Source organism: Mytilus trossulus, chromosome 10 (genome assembly GCF_036588685.1).
Source record: "Mytilus trossulus isolate FHL-02 chromosome 10, PNRI_Mtr1.1.1.hap1, whole genome shotgun sequence".
Classification (NCBI taxonomy): domain Eukaryota; kingdom Metazoa; phylum Mollusca; class Bivalvia; order Mytilida; family Mytilidae; genus Mytilus; species Mytilus trossulus.
In genome coordinates, this window is record NC_086382.1 from 24,458,434 (window position 1) to 24,468,099 (window position 9,666).

Consider the following 9,666-nt stretch of genomic DNA (forward strand, 5'->3'; position numbering starts at 1 on the left):
CAGGTGGTAACGTTTGGGTAAACAAAAACAGTCTCTTGAAAATTCTAATAAAAGAATATAACTGATTGCATTTTGTTATCTATATTTGCTCACATAAAGTATATATTAGAAATAAAATCGACAAAAACCTGTCTTAATATGGTATTTATTTTCTCATTCACTTAGGAAAAAAACCCATAGAAGAAACAAGAAACTAATGATGCTAATAGGAGAGAACAGAAATTTAAAATATAATATATATAAAACTTTCTATTATTACATGTAGCTGCTTTGACTATATCCTCTTTGTAATCTACACTGCCATAATATATCTGAATAGATTCTGAATACACAATTCTTTATTCAAAGTTTGAAACAACATAATCACTAACAACGACATCTTTTTCTTCTTTTATTTTAATTATTTTTTTTGCATTAAAGATGTACTTTCATCACTTTACTTATTTTGAAAGACAAAACGTATGTAAAGGTGTTCACGGACACTATGAGCGGAAAATATGAGTAGTCCTTGCGCACGCAAAAATCATTATACGCATACCCTGTATCTTTTTCTTCATGTAGCAATACATGATTTGTTGACCTTCAGGTTAATTTCTTTTTGTCTATTTTTTTATAAGTTGAGCTACCGTTTACATGTAGCAGTGTAGGATATATTTTAATGTGAAGAAATTTATTTACAAAACAATTTTCATACTTGATGAAAATAAATCTTTGCTTGTTTTTTCTTTTGTTTTAACCTTTTCTTAAAGTGTTAAACAATGTTTGAAGTAAGATACAAGCCTCTGACAGTCCGTTCTGTAAAATATTATATCTCTTACATACACTTCTTAAGCCGTAAGACTTAATGTAGAAATTTCTGCTTTGTCCATATTGTCATTAACATCTTTGCACTTCATTCGATATGGTGGTTTCACATAAGACGAGGAATATTTTGCCAATTGTGAAACTACGATACCATCCTATTTTTAGCTCACCTGGCCCGAAGGATCAGGTGAGCTTTTCTCATCACTGGGCGTCAATCGTCCGTCGTCCATCGTCGTTAACTTTTACAAAAATCTTCTACTCTGAAACTACTGGGTCAAATTTGGCCACAATCATCATTGGGGTATCTAGTTTTAAAAATGTGTCCGGTGACCCGGCCAACCAACCAAGATGGCCGCAATGGCTAAAATAGAATATAGATGTCTATTTTGGCTTAAATCTGTGAAACTTAAGCATTTAGAGCAAATCTGACATGGAGTAAAATTGTTTATGAGGTCAAAATCTATCTGCCCTGAAATTTTCAGATATTTGGAGAACCCGTTGTTTGGTTGCTTCCCCTAAACTGGTTATTTTAAGGAAATTTTGCCGTTTTTGGTTATTACATTGAAAACCAAAGCATTTAGAAAAAATCTGCCGGGTATAAAATTGTTCATTAGGTCAACGGCTATCTTCCCTGAAATTTTCTGACCATTTAGGCAATTTGGTGTTAGTTTGCTGTCCATGAATTGGTAATTTAAAAAAGATATTGCAGCTTTTGGTTATTTTCTTGAATATTATCATAGATATAGTTAAACTGTTAACAGCAATAATGTACAGCAAAGTAAGAGCTACAAATAAGTCAACATTACCGAAGTGGTCAATTGAGCCCTTAAGAAGTAGTAAATTTTTGTAAATTTTAACAAAATATTTTCCACTGTCATTTCTGGGCCAATTTCATTTTAGATAGAGATAATAGTAAGCAGCAAGATTGTTCATTGAAGTAAGATTCCTACAAACACATCACCAACACCAAAAACACAATTTTGTAATGAATCCATGTGTGTCCTTTATTTAATATGCAAATAGTCCAAGGTGAGCGACACAGCCTCTTTATAACCTCTAGGTCTCAAATATTACCTATGGATTTACACTTATCACCCATTTTGCGCTTAAATCCGGAACACGAGGGATTCAGAATATGGAGCATAGTCAACTGACAACACAACTGTTTTTCTTGTGGTTCACAAATGAAAATTGTATAAATGTTCATATTGGACAATAACTGCTCAAGGTACAAAATAAACACCATAAATTTCGAATGCTGAGACTCGGCCACAAGTTTTCTAGAAATTAGAGGTAGGCTCAATATGCTAACATTTACTAAATAGTTTTCCCTCGAAAGCACAGTTTAACAAATTTGTGCATTTTTCTATAAATTAATATATTTCATAAGCCGTAAGACGTAATGTAATAAAAATATATATTTCTTATCTATTTATACTGTCAGTGACATAAAAAAAATCTGTACCATCTTTGCGGTTATAGTAAGAAAGAGGAGAAATAATTCTTTAAAATAACTGATGTCAAATGAAGAATTATATTAACAGATTAATGTATGAACTGAATTTCGATTTAGATATTAAATAACCACGACTTTATTTTCGAGGAATTGTAGTTTGAATATCACGAAATGTTCGTCCTATTAATTTGAATACACTGGAAAATAGGCCGATGCATTAAAATAAAGAAAACAAAAAGATGTTAAGATGTTTTCCACAAACGCATTTTTAAATCGTATTAATATTTAATGTAGATCGAAATCGGTGAGTTAAACTAGACAAATCATTGCTATGTTTAAATATGATATGCTAGCATTGCAGCAAATGTGTTTTTATTGTATGTATGACGACACTAATATCGAATAAGAATTTATTGTTGTACTCGGTATCTGATAATCTTAATATGTTAGATTTTAACCTGTTGCACAATAGTAAATGCATGCTAAAGTCTTGTACTTATATATATACAGACCATCTCTGAATAGCTTTTCAAGAAAACACAGTTTAACAAATACGTGCATTTTCTATAAATCAATAATCTTCGTAACCGTAAGACTTAATGTAGAATTTTTTTGCTTTATTCATACAGAATTGTTACTGACATAAACATGTGTACCATATTTGCAGTTTATTTTTCACAGAAGATCTATTTCGCATATGACGATGTATATTTTTTTAGTTGTCAAACCACAATTACCGTCCTATTTTTCTCGAATGTGAAACTACGGATTTACACTTGTCACCAACCTTTAACATTTATCCCGATGTAAAATATGAAACATAGTCACTTGACATTACAGGCGGAATTTGCTTGTGTTTCACAAAAAAAATCTTAAGATGTCAATATTCGGACAACCGCTGATTGATAAAAAAAGAAATCCAAAACTCCAAATGCACTCAGGCAAATGTTCCTTCGAAAAAAGAATAAGGCATATAATGCTAACATTTACTACATTGCTTAATATATATAGAAAGCATCCATATATTTTTTTCAAACATAAAAATGTTCAATGTAGATCGAAATATGAGATTTAAACTAGTTAAATGTTTTGTTAGGTTTAACAATGTTTAAATATAGTATATTTGCACAACGGAAACAATTGTATTTTGTGACTAAAAATATCGAATAACTATTTGTTTCGGTTGCTATTTATCACACCTGGTAAACACTTAAATCTAAAACCAATTGTTAAGCGAGAAAAAATGACTGGCATTTCCTGTTGATCTTTTGTGGTACAAAAAAATCTATAATACAGGTAGAATAGTTTAACTTTTCATCAATTTATTGACAATCTATAAATATTTTGATAAATGAATGAGAGCTTGTATCGTTAAAAACTCGGACCAATGTGATTTGGAATGACATTTACAGTACTTCGGATACAACGGATGTCTCGATAATGCAAGAAAAATATCCTACAGGGTGCTTACAGACGTAGAAAAATTATTGAGATGTTGAAAATATTTATGATGTTTAAGATTACTGCATTTCTATGTTTTCTGATTGTTTCAAATGTCTCCGCCAATGAGTATTTAGCACAGACAAAGGAGTTGCAACCTGTTTGCTATTGGGCAGTCGACGTTTTGCACCATAACAAATGAAACTTAACGTTTTGCTTGAATAAAAAATGTCCCGAGTTTAACACGTTGAGCTAGCGGGCCAAATACAGTGTAACTTGCCTAATCCGACACACTGGGGACGAGAAAAAAAAATGTCGGATTAAGCAGGGTGTCGGAATATTCAGATTTCTTTCTACAAGGACAGGCATATATTGGGACCATAAACATATGTCTGTCGAAGCAGGATGTTGGAATACACTGGTGTCGGATTAGGCAGAGAACACTGTACTACCATCCAGATTAGGATAAAAAATAACTAGTTCGTATATTGCATTTTTTTTTAATTTCTAAGTGCAGTTTAACAGATTTGAAATACTAGCCAAAACATACAATTTACCGCATACTCCTTTTAGTAATGCATGTTTTGTTGAATCGTTGAGTGAAAAAAAACTATTGGCAACTATTTTGTGTACGTCAATTGATTTGGGAAGACATTTTCAAATGTTTATGTATTTGGTAATGATGATACGTTGAGTCTTGATAAAGGGTGAATCAAGCTATACCTAAAGCTTGTTTTATAACAAAGCAATATATCCAGTTTAGACAAATAATTTTATCAATGGGAACGTTAGTCTTTAGTTTACGTGTAAATTACACTGACACAATACCTAGTCTTAACGGCCTGACCCTCAGTCACACGTTTCTTTGAAAGAAGTGATGCAACATACGTCAATCATATTTGGTTAACAAAACAAGTCTCTCATTGGGTTGGATTGTTTTTCCAAAGGAGACATATGTTGTTAACTGCTGTTTTTATTAATGTGTAATTTTACTGCTGATTTAATTTAAATCAAAACACAAGATACAATTTGTGTGGAAAGAAGATTTTTTAATACAAATTCAATGCCACGGGATCATGTACGGGCTATATTGTCGAAAAAATCTCATTAAGCGATCAGATTTATGAGCCTTGAATCATTGTTTTTTTGCTGCAGTATATATAGTTTACATGGTACTTCTAGATAGGCAAATCTGGTTTAACTACGCATAAACAACAAGCACAAGGGCGTTTCATGATTTATTCCAAAACTTAAAAATATCTTGAATATACACAATACTTATACTCACTGTAAAACATGATTAAACTGTTATTTTGAAATAAAATGTAGTAAAATTAAGTGTTCATCAATTTAGTAAAAAGAAGGCATATTCAGAAATACAACAATCCACTTTTTGGTGATAATGCCAAGATAAACATTCTTTTCACTTGAAATGTAAATAAGTAATAAGATACTTTACAAATTTATAAAGCAATGAAAAAAAAGAAGATCTAAAGCGCTCCTTTGAACCCAGTGTCGCGCCTACTTTTGCTGTTGTCTTTGTTTTCAGTGTAATAGAAAAACGCACATAACAAACAGGTTTTCAGTGAATGCAATACAATTTTGAAAAGTTGCAGGCTCAACAAAAATGGCGAAAAATTGTCTATAGATAGCACTTTTGATTGTAAGAAGCTTCTTTTACAGACTGTATGTAACAGGGAAAAAAACGTTTATCAGTAATATTTGAAAAGTCAAGAAATACATTTTGACAAAATGCTTTTGATCAAAAACAAGCTTCTGTCTAAGTAAGGTACACATCCAAGATAGATTCAGGGAGTTACTAAAAATTTAAAAAACTGTAACCACATAGTGAACGTAAAGTTAATTGACAGAAAAAAGTAGAAAAACGAAAAAACATGATTTATTTTTACAAAATTTACTGATGGATACTTTCATAAACAATCCTCTGTCCAAGTTGGATAGACATCCAGGATAGTTCAAGAAAGTTATTAAAACTAAAAAGGCCAGATCGACCAGCTAGTTGCTTCCTTAATTCCGTCTGTGATCTCTGTTATTACCTGCAAAGTAAAGCAAAATATTGTTGTGAAAGCACTTTAACAGTAATATGCCTCTTTCATAAATGAATTGCCTCCGTCTATATATGTATGTTATGTGTTTCTACATTTTGATAGCTTAGTTGAAGTATTTTGTTGTAAAAATTAAAAGAGGAAAAGACAGATTATCTTAACTGCTAGAAAACCCATGAAAAATCAGGAATAAAAAGCATACATATGGGAGCTGTGTATATTTATAGTAAGGTTAGTTAATGAGAGTGTTTTATTCAAGTACATATTCAATGGGAGTGCTCATTGTAAAAAACAACCTTAGCAGTAGAGTTATGTTCTAATCTGCGTCGTTCTCTCCACATATGAAGTTTTGTGTCACAGTTTAATTATAGTATATTTCATTGAGGTAACAAGCTTTGGTCACATCAAAACTTTAAGACACCTTTTGCATACATACCTAGCGATTGGGTAAGATAGCCTGTGGTACATCATTCTACTTTGTACTTGTTTGGCTATATAAATATTTAGATATGAGCGTCACTGATGAGTCTTATGTAGACGAAACGCGCGTCTGGCGTACAACATTATAATCCTGGTACCTTTGATAACTTTTTACACCACTGGGACGATGCCACTGCTGGTGGACGTTTCGTCCCCGAGGGTATCACCAGCCTAGTAGTCAACATTTCGGTGTTGACATGAATATCAATACTGTGGTAATTTTTATAAATTTCCTGTTTACAAAACTTTGAATTTTACGAAAAACTAAGGATTTTTTATCCCAGGCATAGATTACCTTAGCCGTATTTGGCACCACTTTTTGGAATTTTGGATCCTCAATGCTCTTCAACTTTGTACTTGTTTGACTTTATAAATATTTGGATATGAGCGTCACTGATGAGTCTTATGTATCCGAAACGCGCGTCTGGCGTACAAAATTATAATCCTGGTACCTTTGATAACTTTCTATAAGGATTTATATTAGAAATTGTGAAAATCAGTTCAAAGCCGATTTCATGGAATATAATAAAAAATATATAAAATTCCTCAACACTTAATTTCCATCAGTATGTGTCAATTGACAGTCTTTAGTAATATAAACATTTTGTAAATGCACTGTTTGCAAAAGAAGGAATTGTTTGAAATACTTAGGATTTTCTTATTCCATATATAGATATCCCTAGCCGTATTTTGCGTAATTTTTTTAGTTTTTGGTAATAAATGCTCTTCAACTTTGTATGCGCATCTGATGTATTTAATCATAAACCTGGTATCTACATGTATATATTCAACATATGTTATATAAGTCTGTCAAACATTATAACAACTGTGCCTTATATGAATACATTTACTACGTCCAGTACACCACTGAAGAAGAAGAATTTTAAACGAACATATAACTTTTGTTAATTCGAATTAACAATTATCTCACCCGATTTGATTTCCTATACATGATACTCCTTCCAAAACATTTTTACAAATATCACGGTTTGAACGTCTACATTTTTTGACGGATGGAGATATATCATATGTGTGAGTAACTTCTTTAAAGAATAAAGCTGTACATCTTAATTTTCATATTTTTCTGTGTGGCAAAATAAAAGACTCTTTTCATTCTTTCATCTTGTATCAGTGTTACTATTTAGTTAAGGCAGTTTCTGTTCGTACCCGCAAGAGTGTACGAATAGTCAAATTGCCGTTCGTAGGCTACGCGGATTTATAATAAAATGCCATAGGATCGGGAATGTAACGTGAAATGTATACAGAATTTGTCGTAATTAGTGAATAAATTGATTATAACTACTCAGAAGTTTTATAAATATTTGAAATGTGGAGGGTTGAAATGTGTGCTAAAACAATCCTATTGGAGATGTAAAATGTGTTCCAAATCTTTGTTGGTTACACGAATCTTTTGGAATTGGTTTAAATTGTTTGTATAACTTGCTTCTGTAATTTTCATATAGACATCCAAGATTTAATTTTAGTAGTTGTAGATATTTTAAAATTTTAGTTACTGTTATACATTTTACTAAAAAAATATTTTTAAATCACATATGGATATTTTTAAAATTCATTAAAAATGATTTCTTTAAATTTTCACTTACATTTTATAAAAGTAATATTTTTTTGTCATAATTTATTTTACAGGGACTGTACAGAGTCATTTTCCATCAGTGTGCATTTAATTTGCAATAATTGTTATGTATTATAATCCAATCAATACAATTTGAAAATATTATATTCATACTGTTTACTCGTTCTACACGAAATCCCCTTATTATCGATAATTTCCGTTTACATTTCACGTTTGATTCCCGATCCGATGGCATTACGAACGGCATATGACTATTCGTACACGCATGCGGGTACAAGCAGATACTGCCTTTATTTAATTAACATACAGTAGGTAAGAACACGCTTTAACCAATCTCAAGTATATCAATTGGTAAAAGAAATATTGATGTATGATTAATAAGTTTGGTCGAGACTTGTCTTTCATGATGAAAATAATACGTGATCTTTCAAAAAAATCTTACGTGAAAAATAACACATATTTCAAAATTACATATATATCCTAACAACTGGAATGTGATCTTTATGTGATGTTTTCTTCATGATCTTTATGTCGCCTAATTCGTTTCTGTTTAAAAGTACTGCATATTCTCTTTAAATTAGTTTACAGTATTTATAAAGCAGTTGAAGCATTTTGACATAACATTTTCCCCCATATTTTACATAGATTTTAAAATACACTCAATTGCATTTATGACCTAGTTGAATACATTTCAGGATCCGATAGCACGTGGTGTCTTTCATGAGTTATTTTTTCACGATAATTTCTCTCGATATATCAAATGGCAGCAATGACTTACCCTTTCCAAAATTGTTGGCGAATTCAACGAGGGTACATTAACGTCAGTGGTATAGTGACGTTTTCCTATTTTAACAGCGATCCAATCAGTACCAAGAGCATTAAAGCGGTAATATGCTAAAAATATAAATATAGATAAAAATAGATCTAATAGAATAAGTCAACATGCAAGTTATTAACGGTACATACATACCTTATAATCATACAGCGGACTTTTGTGTGTTAGTCACTAACATTGAATAAGTCTGAATGTTCGTACATTTGACACAATGAAGAGGAAGTTCGGCGGACAATGTAGATTCTCAAAATATTTCTTAGTTTACCGGGTAGAATTATAAAATATCAGTGGACCGAAAAGACTTACCCAAAGTCACATGTTCATATTATGATCTAGCAATGTAAAATTTCAAGTAGATGCTGACCAAACCATGTAGGAGTTGTAATAACATAGTTGTTTCTGTGAAAGTTCAAAATTCCTAAGGTGAAAGGATTGGTCTATGTATATCAAACCTTTTTTTGTATGAATCGGATTCATTTTTGTTTTGAAAAAAAAAAACACTTAATGCCTCTCAACATCCTTCAAAATTGAGATTGTTTTTATAAATAAGAGGCAAAATGATTTTGAGGCGTTCAAAACAAGTACTTTTTGATATATTGAAGGAAAAAACCAAAAATCCCCACACTAAAAACACGTACTAAGAATGTAGTTATATCAGTTCAAGTAATGTTTGTAAGTTGTTCGATCTCTTTAGTTTTGTTACAATACAATATCCCCAACTTTTCCCTTTTATTAAGACCTCGGTAGCTCATGGAAGGTCATCTACCAAAATTTAAGCTTGAATTTTTCTCTCCCTATGATTCAAGATTCAAATAAAACCAATATTAGTTTTGGCGTATATTTCCGAGTCGGACTTTTTTACCTTTTGAAAAAAAATATCTCGAAAAGTCCATCATTTGTCCATAATCAATTAATGATTTTATATTTCTTTATTCCTTAACTTATGATCATCTGAATTATAGGTATTAAGGTGGTACCCAACACTTTAATT